At 57.3% G+C, this 13,608-nt stretch overlaps 1 long non-coding RNA gene across 1 annotated transcript; it reads left to right on the top strand.

The window, feature by feature from the left end:
• Window positions 1-1,108: 1,108 nt before the first annotated feature.
• Window positions 1,109-10,632, top strand: LOC128627946 (uncharacterized). The gene is made up of 3 exons (XR_008392252.1): window positions 1,109-1,581; window positions 3,600-3,692; window positions 9,693-10,632. It is a non-coding gene; the product is annotated as an uncharacterized LOC128627946 (long non-coding RNA).
• The last annotated feature ends 2,976 nt before the right edge of the window (window positions 10,633-13,608 follow it).

The raw sequence follows: 13,608 nt of genomic DNA on the forward strand, positions 1-13,608 counted from the left end.
AGAAACCTGGTGAACGAGGGAGGGTTTGAACTTCAATATGGCACTGAATTTCTGCGATGATGTAGCCACAACAAACAGGCTTCTCTGGGGGGTGGGGAGGGCGCCCGACTGTCTCCGGGCTCAGAGGCAGTGGCTGAAGGTGCGCAGGGCTGCTGGCAGGTGCCAGCCACATGAGGCCGTGGGACACTAAACCGCCAGGCGTTTTCCACACGGTGTCTCTGGGGACCATTTCCAGAACTGGTGTGGGGACGCCCTGGATGGTGGAATTGTCGGTGGGTTCAGTCTGCTCCAGGCCCTGACGTGTTGCTGAAGAGAAATGTCTCCCTTCTCCTGATCCTCAAGGGCTTCCCAGAGAAAGCCTGACAGTCGTTTTTAACAACCTTAAATCACTTTTATCTCTGTGACATATGGGCTCTTCACGGTTTCCTACAGCAACGCTTGAAAATAAAAACGCTTCGCCCCAGTCTGTGGTTCCCATGTCTTTGTGGCTGAGTGGCGGTGCCCTTGGCCTCAGCCGCGGGGGCCAGGTGTGGCGTCTGGAACTGTCCCCGGACAGATGCATGTCCTAATGCCAAGCTGCTTTATTTTAGAACATGACGGTGCTGGCTATTTTTAAATTTTGTTTTTCTATCCTCATTGTCATTGCTTTTAGAGAGAGAGGGAGGGAGAGAGAGAAACACTGATACGAGAGACAAGTGTTGGTTGGTTGTTTCCTGTACGTGCCTGGAATGGGCATGGCAGGCGCCCAGGCTGGGAATCAAACCTGCAGCCTAGGTGTGTGTCCTGACTGGGGATACGAGCCCGTGCCTTCTTGGTGACAGGCCAATGCTCCATCCTGCTGAGCCGTACCGGCCAGCGGTGTGTTGGCTGTTTTTAAAACCCAGTTACTCTGTTTGAACCTCGGCGGCCCGGCGGCGCCACCCAACACTGAGCACTAGCAACGGTTCTGCCGCGTTTCTGGAACAGCCGCCCGGGGCGGGCCGGCTGCACTGTCCTCCAGCTCTAGTGAGGTGTCATTGACACGCAACACCGCGGGGACTGAAGCGGTGTGGCCAGCTGATTCCACACACCTCTCCGCTGCAGAGTGACCACCTGCACAGCGCGGGCCGGCACCCCTCCCTCCCCTCCCCTAACAGCCGCTTCGCGTGTGCGGAGAATGAGGAGGACATTCACTCCCTACGCCCTCGGGAATCCCTGGGTGGAGGACAGCGTGTGCTGTTGCCGTGATCACCACGCTGGACCTTAGACCCAGAAATCACCCATCGTGGGACCAGGAGTTTGCACTGTTTGACCAGCATCTTCCCCAGCAGCTGCCCCCACTCTGTGCCTCCCTGTTCTGCTCTGTGGGATTCCGCGAGCGCCCGTCTGTCTGCGAGTGCCAGGCTGGCCCCTCCACGGGGTCTTGGTCTTCCCGTGTGAAGGGTGGGGGGAGGGCGCGGGGCACGTCTCCCCTCCAGTAGGGGGCAGGCTTCTGTTCAGAATGAATGGTCCTGTCGTGGGGCAAATTCACCTGTCACACTGGATGTTGAAAATCCCTCCAGGACATGGCGGTGCCACCCTCCTGAGTCTTCAGCCGACCCGGTAAGGAGAGTTGTGGTCACGCAGAGCTTGCCCACGCCGGGCCCGAGGGACATCTCTCGGTGGTCCCCTGTCGCTCGGGGGGTGGGGGCGGCTGCAAATGCAGGGTCCCGCAGGGTCCCCCAGGGTCGATGTGAGGAGACTCCTGCTGGTCTCGTTTGGCGTGGAGATTCCGAGTCGGGACCGCGCCTTCCCCGAGAAGCGGTGTCGCCTGCTCTCTCAGTGCCGGCCCGGGACAAACCGGCCTCACCTTCGACCATGGACCCCGTCCCCCGTCCGCCCTCCCCTGCCGCACCAGGCCGGCCACGCACACTGCTCCCTGGGCCCCGGCCCCTCGTCGCCCCCCACCTTGGAGGGCTTCCTGCCAGTTCAAAAATAATGTGTCATGCCCTCTTGAAAGCAGCCGGCAAAGAGGTTTTTCTGATAATAGAATAAAAATAGATCGGTGTTTAGGGACCCATGCCCATTTGGATGCGTGAATTCGACCCATTTGTTGAGACGCCGGTCACGTTGTCTAGATTTTATACCTCACACGTGACCTTGTTCTTTCAAGGTCGGCTAGTGGGGACCACGCTGCGTTTCCAAAAGGGACATGATTTTCCTCCTCAGGAGCTCGTCTTCGTGGAAAAGCCCCCTCGGTCCCAGGGTGGGGGGAAGGACGGCCCCTGCAGAGGGCGGAGCCACGGCAGCGGAACTCCGGAGGGGCCGCACACAGGCTCTGCGGGGGTGTGGAGCTTCTCAACACAAACTCGGTGGGATCAGTCGATTTTGAAAATGTGCGGTGTGACGGGCAGGCAGTGCCAGGACCGTGTCATTAGCCTCGTCCCCCGGGCGCAGGAGTCCTTCTGAGGAGCAGTGACTTCGCTGCAGTGGAAGGGGGCAGGGGCCCCATCCGGGGTAACCAGCCCCGCTCCGGGCCCGGCTGCCGGGTTTTCCTGACGCCCCTGGTCCTTGAACCCGACCTGGAGATGCTCTCCCCACTGACCACAGAGAGGGGCCCCTCGCCCCCGACCCTGAATCAGATCCAGTTCACATACTTGCTCTTCGAATTCTTACTCAGAGGCCAAGCTCGAGACCAGAGCTTGAGAGCGTATTCCTTGGATGTAAACGGACTTCTGTTTTTTACGGGCAGCGGGGACTGTCACTTGAAAGACGCGTGTTTGCGTGGGGGAAATAAGTGTTATTTTCTCTCACGCAAGTTCGACGAAACCCAACTTGCACAGAGAGGCGCCGGTGCCCCCGCAGCTGTGGGGGCTCCTGTCCCAACTGCGCTCGCTCCGTTTGCCAGGCCCTGGAAGGCCCCGGGGCCGTGGTCTCTGCAGTGGCTCCAGCCGCTGGGACGGGACGTTTGCGCTCCTGGGAAGGGTTTCTCCAGCGTGACGTCCGACACCCCGGGTGCCCCTGGCGCCTTCTGGACCACGCTGACCCGGCTTCATGAGGCCGGGGCCGGCTGGGGCAGCGGCGTGTCCACCACCCTCGCTCGCCCGGCCTGACGGGGCCCCTGGTGACTTTGTATCTTTCCCTGGACACGGACAAGCTGCTCCCCAGGAGGACGCGGCGCGTTTTTCAAGGGTGTCCTGGCCGTGGTGGGTGGGAGCTCCTCCCAGACAGGGGTCTCCGGGGTCTTCACAGGGTCCCTGGGCTTCGGATGTGGGCACATTTTCTCAGAGTCACCACTCGACCTTCTGAGCCTCCTTGGTGTCTTGTGGCCGAAAGGCACCCAGCAAACCCTTCCTTTGAATTTCACCGGCTGCCCTTCCACCCGCCACCTAAGCTCTGGAAGTGGAACTTAGTGCTTTTTCGGGAACTGACCTTAATCTGGGGTCTGGTGCGGCTCCCTCCTCAGGTGCACGGTGGGGGGACCCAAAAAGCTCAGAACTTACTCATAAAAATTGTGTATTGATTCTTGCATGGATTTCAGTCACCTTCAAAGTGCTCTCCACTGGATGCCATGCACCTATTGGGATGCTTTTTCCGCTGCTCAGAACAGCTTTGAACTTGTCCATTTTCATGCCTTTCAGTGCTTCTGCCATTTTTTGTTTCACGTCTTCCACATCGGCAAGATGCTCGCCTTTGAGGACCTTCTTCATCTGGGGAAACAAAAGTCGCTCAGGGTGAGTAGGGAGGGTGGGGTACAGGGGTCGTGCCATTTTTGCTCAAAAACCGCTGAACCCTCAGTGTGGCGCGGGCAGGTGCTCTCGTAAATCACCCATCAGGAAACAGGCAAATGAATTGAGTTTTCGAAAAAATTCACTGGAGCCAAACGTGGCTTCTCACAGCAGCGCCAGCTGGTGCGAGACACAGATGGGCCCCTAGGGCACTCACCCTGTGGGGGGGCCAGGACTGCCAGGGCCCCCCCCATGTGAGTTCATGTTGCCTCTTTGAGCTGGTGTGTCCACACACTCGTCAGGATCCTGGGATTTCGGGCAAGTTCAGTGAAACCCTTGGTTTCATCAAGTGCTTGGTTCTGCTGGCCCGGATCTTCCTGTGTTGTGGTCGTTAGTGGAAGACACATCCGTGGAGTGTGGTGTGAGGGGGGAGAAGACAGTCACTGAAGTGAGATGGGGTCCCTGGAACGGATGCCCTTGTTTAACAGACACATAGTTATTCACTTAATTACAGGTGCAGTGGGAGAGCGGGGTTGGCTGCCTCGGGGCGTGGAGGGGCCTGGCCTGCTCCAGCCAGAGGCCCCTGGACGGAGGCCCTTGGAGCTAATTCTGATGGATAAGAGCGGGCATCGCAGAGGAAAGGGGGGCATCCTGGCGGGGGGTGGGCAGCAGCTAGGAAGGCCTGGAGCTGTGAGCAGGCCAGGGAGCCAGGAAGGGAGCCCGGGGAGTGGAGGCAGGAACCGCCCAATGGAAGCAGAAAGCCAGGCACCAAATGGCCAGGTGTGCCGAGGGTTTGAAGCACTGGAGGCCAGATGAGGTGCAGGGTTCCAACTGTCCCCCAGCTGTCCAGTGGAAGGTGGACACTGGGGGCTCTGGGGACGCAGGGACGTCCAGGGGGCATGGAGGGTGGCTGGGATCGGTGGGGGGAGCTCGATTGCTTTCCATTGGGAGACAACCTAATTTACATTCAGAGACTCGCCCAATTTAACTTCATTAAAACGGAATGCAAGTCCACGCAGGACAGCTTGGTAAATTAACACATGAGGCACTGGGAAGATAAGCGCTCAGGATTAAAACTCCGGCAAGCCAATAAATACCCTGCAGGGAGGAGCTGCCCTGGCTGGTGGGCCGGGGTGGGGGCTCAGCCAGTGGGTGGTCGCCCCTCCAGGCTCTGCCCTGGGGACACCAGCTGGGCTCAGGCACTGAGGCTGAGACCAGGGCAGGTCAGCTCCCCAGCCTGTCCCCACCTTGTTCCCAGCAGCATGGCCAGCAGGGAGGGCTGCTGGGTTTGAGGGGACAACAGAAGGGAAGGAACTTGGCAGGCTGTGCTGGAGGCCCGGCTGCCAAAACCACTGCTTGGCCGGGAGCAGGCCAGAGGCTGCCTGACCCACAGCAGCTCTGGCCCTGACAGCAACCAGCCAAGGCTGCCCGGTGCACCTGCCATCTGTCAGCCGGGGCTCTGTCTGGGCCACCCACCAAGAACGCGCCCTCTGTCAACTCTGGTTAGTGGGGTGGCGCCCCCTGAGCAGTCCTCTGGCCCCTGAAATGGCATCAGGCACCTTGGCGACCGGGGCCGTGGCCGTGGCTGTGCCTGAGGGCGGCTGCCATGACGCTGGGAAACAGGTGTTTCGCTCCAGGCACTCGGTTCATCCCTGGCTGTCAGCCTGATGGGTCTGCAGGTGGGAAGGCTCCCGGGAGCCTGCCCAGGGCCCTGTTTCCTCTTCCCGGGACTGCTGGGTTCTGTGATAGCCTGATCTTCCGTGCAGTGTGGCGGCTCCTGGCGCCTGGTGTGTGCTGTCCATCCAAAAAGGAAGCCAGCCTCTGCCACCCAGTCTGCGGTGCACAGAGCAGCACGGGCCTCTGGGTCTCTGCCCACAGCCATCGGACGTCGCAGGGCGCTATCACCCGCGGGCCGTGCAGCCGCACGGGAAGCTGAAAATCGCTGTGTGCCAGTCACAGCAAACGACCCGAGCTCATCTGGAACCTGGGCAGGCGTGTGTGTGTGTGATGAGCCCCTGAACGTCCTACAGGGCGGCCTGGTGAGGGGGATAAGCAGGGACAGGGTGGAGATGCTGGAGTCCAACTTCAAGGCCAGTGTTGGACTTGAAGTTCCTCGTCGGAGACCACCACTTGGAAGTTGGCTCGTGTGTGAGTGTGGAGAGGAGACGGGGTCTCGGTCCGGCCGGCCTCTGTGTGGTGGGGGTGGGCTTCGGCGCCCCAGTGTGGACACCACCTGTTTCAGGTGACAGGTCTCCCGGTTCACACCAGCCTGAGCTATAAATGGGCTTGTGATTCTGAGCCGTGCCGAGACCCGGTACAGCGACACCCCTGGGCAGGACCCTCGGTCCCCACTCTTGGCTCTGCTCCTTTCCCGGGCCCCTCCTCAGGGCAGACTGGGCACAGGGTCTGTCTACTCGGCCCTGCTTGTTCTTATCCACCCAGAGAGACCATGGACTTAGGTCTCCTCGGTCACTGTCAGTGTGAGCCGATGGACAGGCTACTCAGATGCTCCATTTGCAGGCGCTGGGGACCAGCAGAGGGGTGCGGACTGGGGGAGGACCGGTCCTCCCATCACCCTGCCAAGTCACCTGCCTTTTGGCGATTCTTTAGATGTATCTTCGTAGACCCCTTCTCTTTTCTAGAATCTGTGCGTTGTCCTTTCTGAGATTCCCGAACAGCACCCTGTACAGCGTACAGCTCACACGGCCTTTTCCCAAAAGCCCTCGGCAGAGATGGGGGCTGATCAGCTCATGCAACTGAACATGCGGGAGGAGAGGGTCGGTTTGTGTCTGTGATGAATGCGGGGCTGTCCTGCTGGAGGGACCCGTGGCCTGTCGCTGCCCTTTGGGGTGTGGGAGACTCTTTCCTCGGCCCAGTCCTCACTCCCGACTGCCCCACGGTGGCCCTTTCCCTCCCCGGGTGTCCGGGCTGGAAGTCACCTGACAAGGGCCATGGGAGAGGCCTGGGGAGCTTTGGTGAGGCCCCTCCTCCCTGGGGGAGGGGGAGAGGCAGGTCCGCACCGGTCAGAGAGAGCCAGGAGTGGGCCGCACACACCTGTCTCTCCACTAACTGAGCAACAGACAGGCTCGCAGTTTCGGACACGGTATTCACTGCTGGTGACTGTTCTTCCACTGAGGCAGCGCTGGGCCTGAAATGAAACCATTTTGAATGGTCTGTGGAATTATGAAGAATCATTTTCCTAGATCAGAAAGAAAGGGCTATTGGTCACCGTGTCGGTTCCGGGCCCTTGGGGCTGAAGCCGGGCAGAATCTGGGGGGCACGGAGGGTTCTTGTTTGGGGAAACCCTCCATCTTCTTACCTCCTCTGGCGGAGTTCTGTGTCAAACCGCACGGAAATGGGAGTTTTCAGGAGAGGGAGGTGCTGCCGCTGGGGGCGGGTGGGCTGGACAGATGCGCCCCAACCGGAGGGCGCCCTTCCTCCTGCCCGCGAGTGTCGTGCTCGTTGGAACATCCAGTGGTCCCAGCAGCGCCTGCTGGGCGACAGTTGGGTGCTGCCGAGGACGGTCTGTGCCTGGGCCGGGGGACCTTCGCTCTCGGCTTGGCTGCCCCGATGCGGTTGTTGGTGCTCCACGCCGCCCGGCACCGCCACGGTTCCCGCACTCCGCGGTAAGTCCCGACCTCAGGCGGTTCCATCCGCCAGCTTCGTTCTCCTCCTCCGAAATCGTTTTTGGCCTTTTTAAGTACTTTCCATTTCCATACAAATTTTAGAAGCAGCTTGTGAGTTTTTACAGAAAATCCGCTGTGCTTCTGATTGGGGTCGTGGTAAATCTGGGGGACTTGGCGTCTTAACACTACTGAGCGCTCACAGCCGTGACCTTGGGGTGTCTCTTCCCAGACTTGCGTCTCACCCACTGTCTCTCAGAGAGAGTTTCGGGTTTTGGTGAACAAGGGCTTCATGCGCTGCACTTGCTGAATTTACTGCTAAGTATTTTATGTTTGATGCTATTGCAAAAGGAATTTCAAAAATTTTATTTTACGATTGTTTCTTTAAAGGTTTTATTCTTTTTAGAGAGAGGAGAGGGGCAGGAGAGAGGGAGGGAAGCATCGATGTGTGAGAAACACCCCCTTGTTGTCTGCCTGTTGCACGCTTACAGCCTAAACCAAACCCGACACCCAGGCATGTGCACTGACCGGGAGTTGAACCAACAAACCTTTGACTTTGTGGAACTACGTCCACCCAGGCCACACGGGTCAGGGCTCCAGGTGTCTTTCGCTAGGTGCTGATTGCTTCACAAATTCCCTAGGACTTCCTGTGTAAGTGGTGGGGTTACCTAGAAACACGTTGCTCCTCTTCTCCTTTTCTAAGCTCTGGACTGTGTGCTTGTCACCGTGGCTGGGACTTCCAGCACCACATGGAGTGTGAGAGCAGCCGTCACTCCCGGCATGGGGGGGGCGGGGGAGTGGGGTGGGGGGCACGCTGTCTTCCCACCTGCTCCGTAGTAACTGGAGCTGCAGGCTTGCGTGGTTGCCTTCAGCAGGTTAAAGACGTTTCTTCTGAATCCCGGTTTTTCCTAGGACTCAAAAAAGTCACCAGCAGTGGCTGGGTTTTGTCAAATGGCCTGATGCTTTCTGCGTCCATTGAAATAACTGTACGACTTTCTTCTGTTCTGCTACGAGTGCGGCATATTTATTGACCTTCTTGTGCCAAACCCCCGTGTTCCTGAGATAATTCTCACATGTTCATGTCACGGTCTCCCATGTCGCTGGGTTGCATTTGCTAACGCTTTGTTAAGGCAGTTTGCCTCGTTGTTCGAGCCGTGTTTTCCCTGCGCTTCTGTCCCGCGGCAGGGGGGTTTCACGGTGTCCTATGACAGTTGTGCTGGACTCACAATGGCCTGGCAGAGGGTCCTGCCTTCTTCACTCCCGAGAGAGTTTGTGCAGCGAGAGGGGTGCCATCTTCTTCTGTGGCTGCCATAGGGCTGCTCAGATCGCCTCTTTTCTCTGGTGTCAAATCGGCGCCCTGCGTGTTTCTCCGGAAATTTGTCCGATTCACCTAAGTTGTCGCCTCTGCTGGCTTCCTTGTGCGAACACCCCCTTGTTTTCTGCTTAAAGTTCGTAGGTTCTGCAGCAGCGTCTCACCCTGATCTGTGATCGTGGGGCTCCGGCTCCTTTCCCTCGTTTTTTGGAACAGCCCAGCTCAGGGTTTGCCAACTTTCTTGTTTGTTTCTTATTTCATTGATTTGTCTGTTGTCTTTATTTCTTCCATTTAATTTAGGGTTACCTTGCTGTTCTATTAACACATTCTTGAGTTATGCACTAGTTCATTAATTTATCTTTTTCGTTAAAAATTTAATGTTATAAAACTCTCTCTAAGCACAACCCCCAAGTCATATTTTGTATTTTTATTATCACTTAATTTGGATTTTTCTAAATTCCCCTTGTGTACTCTTCTGGGAGACATGGATTATTTAGAAGTACGTTGTTTAATTTTCACACATTAACAGCTTTTTGAGATATAATGAATGATTATAATTAATATAGTACATTAGTAATATAGAAGTATGTTTAATTTGCACACATTCACAGCTTTTGATTAACTATCATTAATATAAGTACTAATAGAATTAATAATGTAAGATAATTAACTTCTAATTTAATACCACTTTGGTCAGAGAATAGACTTCATATCACTTTAATCCTTTTATATTTAATAAGTCTCATTCCACTGGCCCCCACACGGTGGATCTCGGTGAGTGTGCCATGTCAACTGCACTTGTAGTTCAGGTTTTGGCTGTAGTAGAGAGTAAGTCTGTAGTTCTACTCATTTTTACCCATTTGACCTACTTGTGTCTGTTGAAGGGTGTCGGCCTCTCCAACAGGGTCTGCGGAGCTGCCTGTGTGTGCTTTCGCTTGTGTTGGGTTCGCTTCAGGTTGCTGACTTTGGATTGTACCCTCCGGCTGTGAGCCAGCGTCGCCCAGAGACACCGAGCGACACCAGGGCGGGAGACTGCTCTGTGCCTCCGGAGACACGCGTTTCTTTTCCTAGGCCGCCGGTAAGCGTGGCTCAGCTCAGACTTCAGGCCGCCCGTGCGCGGTCAGGGGCTCTCAGCCCCAGCAGGCTGCATGGCGCGTTTGCGCCCAGAACTCCCCGGACTGCCCCGCCCTCCCGGCCGCAGAATCTCTCCTTCACCCTGCAGGGGGTTGGAGATCCCCCAAGTCCTCTCTACAGCTGTCTAAGCCGAAGTGTGGCTGCCCGGGGAGCCCCAGAGTGGCCTGCTCTCCGACGAAAAGTCCGGGAAAGGGGGCGCTCACCCACGGAGTCCCATTCGTTTTTCGTCTGCTCCCTCCAGGTCGCCGCCCGCCTTTTTTAGGTCACCCTCTGCGGCCTGCTGACTTAAAAGTAGTCACTGGCTGAAGTTTTATGTTTTTATCGCTGGAGGGCTGACGCCCTCAGGGCTGTCTGTCTACAACCGGAAGTGGGCGATCCATCTGTTTCTGTTTTCCAACATTTGGTTGCTGTTGACTTTCGCGCTTTGATCCTCAGCTTCTGAACCCGTGCTATTTTTAGCCCTCCGCTGCTATGTTAATGAGGTTTCGTGGGCAGCTGCTGGAAGTGCATTTCTTCAAGCTGCCACTTTAATCCAGTCTGCAGTGCTCTCTCTCTTCTGTATGATTTCCAAAAAGTTTCTGGGTTAAAGCAAGTGCACACTTTCAAGGCGGTGACAGTGCGACCGCAAGAGTGCGGGTCTGCGAGTGACTTGCCCTCCACCAGGAAGAGGGGCTGTTTGCAGAGGAGCCGGCCGGCTTCCCTGGCTCTGTGCAAGCAGGAAGGCCCACGGTCATATCCAGGATGCGGCCAGGACCAGGGGCCCCTGGGCAGAACTCGGGTGGGAAGGCTTTATCCAGTCCAAGACCCAAAGCAGGTTCCCTCACTTCATAGATTGACCTGAGACCCTTCGTCCTTTTGGAACATCTAGCTCCTCACTGGGCGGGGCTTACCTTCTCCAATCAGGAACAGCTATCTCTGTCACTGGGCGGGGCTCACATTCTCCAATCTCCACCTCCAGTCATCGCATCTACTCGCCCCAAGTTCCGGCTGTGAATTTATCATGAAATTAATGGAGGCCTGGTGACGGATGGTGTGGGGTGATGGACAGAGCTCCGTGATGGGCAGAGCTCGGGGTATGGGAGGAAGCGCCCAGGACTCAAGATCACAGGCGGCCTCTGGAAACCAGCGCCTTGGCCCTGAAGCCGGCGGGAGGAGCACAGCCCTGCAAGCGGCAAGCGAGGAGGACTCCCGACCTTCAGAGCCGGAGCAGGACGAGTTCGTGTTGCTTTGAGGCACTAGGTGTATTCTGTTAGAGCAGCCCTCCGAAACCTCCCCCACTTCCAAATAAATGGTAAATGAGGAGGGCGTGTGCAGGTGCCTGAGTACGCAGCCAGGGGTACCGGAGGGAACTAGACACGCCTCTGGCTCGGCCCCAGGTCTGACCTCCAGAAGCCCTGGGGGGCCCAGGCCAGAGGGCAGAAGACTCGGGCACCCCCTCGCTCAGCATGCGGGTTGGAGGTGTGGCACTGGCGACAACGTCTCTGTCTTCGGATGGAGCGGTGAGTTTGCCGGCTAGGATATCGCGCTCCCAGCCCAGGTCTCTGGGGCAGGTTAGGAAGCAGGACTGGAACGCCGGCCTGCGGGTGGACGCAAGGGCGCACCCCAGCGGTCACGGAGTGAAACTCCGCTTGGCTACTGTGCTCCCAACTGGTCGCAGCTCCACTGGCTTAAATGGGGCGATTTACTTCTCGGTGGGTGACACGCCCGAGAAGGAGGAACTCTGCTGAGACGCTTCCATCCCGCAGATGCGGGGACCACAATAAACAGAGTCTGTGCAATCTATTTATGCAAAACACTGGTTTATTGCTCTGCAAGATTGCAGTCTACAGCCCGAGCTGGCTTTGCTGGTCCACTGGGTAGTGCGGGAAGAAATGTGTAGTTAATAATACGGTATCAACTTGATAGCTCCGTTCTTATCACAATTTTGTTATGGTCAATCTAAGCCTAATATCCCTTTTTCATAGTGTTTTCTGCTGCCCTAAATCTTCCCTCCGGAAAGCAATAATAGGAGGCCATCAGCAGAGCTTATGAGAAAATGGTCCTGCCGAGGCGTCGTGAGTGCTGGGGGGAGCTCCGCTCCCTGGGCAGCAACAGCGCGGCTCCTGGAAGGACCTGGGTCAGCAGCCCCGCCCAGGATCCTCGAAATGGGGCATTCTAGCTCCCGTGCGAGCGGGCTTGCGGTTGGGAGGTGGGGGCGCTGATGGGTCCCCCCTCTGGTTAGGGTGGGGGTTGTTTCCCATACAGGTTTGTGTGCAGTGAGGAGGGCTCAGTTCCTGACTCAGTACACACAGTAGGTGCTCAGCCAGTGATTCAGTACACACAGTAGGTGCTCAGCACGTGACTCAGTGCACACAGTGAGAACTCGGTGCATGACAGGAAGTGTGTGCAAACAGGTGTGTTTTTTTTTAAGATTTTATTTACTTATGTTTAGAGGGGAAGGGAAGGAGAGCGGGAGAGAACTATCAATGTATGGTTGCCTCTCATGCGTCCCCTGCCGGGAACTGGCCTGCAACCGAGGCATGTTCCCTGACTGGGAATCGAACCTCAATCCTGTGGTTCGCGCAGGCCTGCGCTCAATTCACTGAGCTACACCAGCCAGGGCCCAAACAGGTGTGTTTTACCAGACGTATGTGTCCCTGTCACACTGGGGCCTGGTCCCCTGAGCTCCCTTCTCCCTCCAGGGGCAGGACTCAGGGGCCTGAGTGCTGGGGACCGTACCTGTCCCTGTGTTGACCCCTGGGTGCACACCGCGTCCTCCCACCTCCGTCCAGGGAGTGCCCCTCGCTTCTCCCTGGTCACCAGACTCCCAGCCCCTGAGAACACGGGGATAACAGCTGCTCCCTCCCACAGTGACACCTCGCTCGTCCCTGTGGCCCCTGGTGATGAATGGGGTCAGCCCGTCACAGGCACGGGCAGCCAGTGGGCGGTCAGCCTGCCAGCTTGCCTGCGCTGGAAGCTGATGTGTCTTTAAACTGGGGTTTTTAAAACCTTGCAATGAAGTGGTTTGACCTTTGGTTCGAGATGCTGCCGTGACCTTATTACCGGCCGAGGAGACCACCTTCTGGGCTGGCCCTGCCTGCCAGTGCAGTGATGAGAGATGGCCTATTGCCGGGCCGATGGTGCGGAGCGTAGGTCTGACCTGCCGCATTAGACACGCTCCTCGGACAGCCCGGCCGGGCGGGGCTCTGGGGATGAGCACGGGTCCCAGGGGAGGACCGGTTTGGAGTCCAATAAAATGGATGAGGGGTCTGTGTACAGCCAACGACCTTTTCGAGGAAAGTTGCCAAGTGGACCTCGGTCTGTCAACTGCAGAATGGGGGTCTCTGACCTTTTCTTAAGAGAGATCCCATTTGTTATCCATTTTATGGAGTCTACATTCCGAAAGCGTCCCTACTCCCTGCCTCTCTGGACACATGCGCACCCGGCATCTATCAGCTTCTAATGCTCCTGTGGGGCCTTCCAACCGGAGACCCTCTGACTTCGCCACAGCGTCTGACACCATCGGCCAGTGGGACTTAGCCAAGGGAGCTTGAGGTCCCTGCACCTCAGGGACGGGCCATGCTGGGAGGTGGTGCGGGCCCTGTGTTCTGTGAGGGAGCTGAGGCCCCAGACGGGAGCCTTGGGCTGGGTGGTCTCCCCGGCGGAGAGATGGACGGAGCAAACGAAAAGCTAGGAACCCGAATTTGCACTGGACACACTTTTACCGAAACCCTGAAACTGAGGCGGGCCTGCTGCATGTCCTCTGCAGCCTGGCTGTGAGCCCTCCTCGATGGCCCATCTGTGACACCCAGGTCTCTGCCAAGGAGGAGACGGGGGAGCACAGAGTAATTTGGGGACAGGGAAGTGCTGTGAG

The sequence above is a fragment of the Artibeus jamaicensis genome, unplaced genomic scaffold (genome assembly GCF_021234435.1).
Source record: "Artibeus jamaicensis isolate MK-2021 breed Jamaican fruit bat unplaced genomic scaffold, CSHL_Jam_final contig_490, whole genome shotgun sequence".
Taxonomy (NCBI): Eukaryota; Metazoa; Chordata; class Mammalia; order Chiroptera; family Phyllostomidae; genus Artibeus; species Artibeus jamaicensis.